This window comes from Meleagris gallopavo, chromosome 8 (assembly GCF_000146605.3).
Source record: "Meleagris gallopavo isolate NT-WF06-2002-E0010 breed Aviagen turkey brand Nicholas breeding stock chromosome 8, Turkey_5.1, whole genome shotgun sequence".
NCBI lineage: Eukaryota > Metazoa > Chordata > Aves > Galliformes > Phasianidae > Meleagris > Meleagris gallopavo.
In genome coordinates, this window is record NC_015018.2 from 30,304,104 (window position 1) to 30,304,576 (window position 473).

Sequence of the window (473 nt, forward strand, 5' to 3'; positions counted from 1 at the left end):
TGCTATGTGGCAGGTATAATTAAGTTGGCATTTTTCATTTTTCCCTTTGGGTATTTGAAGTTTTCCTGGTATAATCTGTCCTGCTTGTTCTTAAAACAAGGATGCTTTAAGGCTGAGTTGCAGACACTGGAAGTAATGAGAGCTAGGGACAGAACCAATGGCAGGTGTGAAGCCTGCTGTCCGGGGGTGGGGGGCTGCAAGGATGAACTTGTCTATTTTTGAAGCGTAAATAGGACTTCTTTCTGAAGCTGTGACTTGTGAGCAAAGAGTCTGCAGTTCCCCATCAGCATAGAAGCCAGTGTGCAGTGACATTTGGGTCGTGCTTGCCGTTGCTTTGTTACCAAATACTAAAACTTAAAGTTCTGACGCTTTGGTTTGGCTTAATGTCCTTTTTTGAGTAGCTGCCATTATTGGAACAATAAAATTTGCCCAGGGAGGTTGTGGATGCCCCATCCCTGGAGGCATTCAAGGCC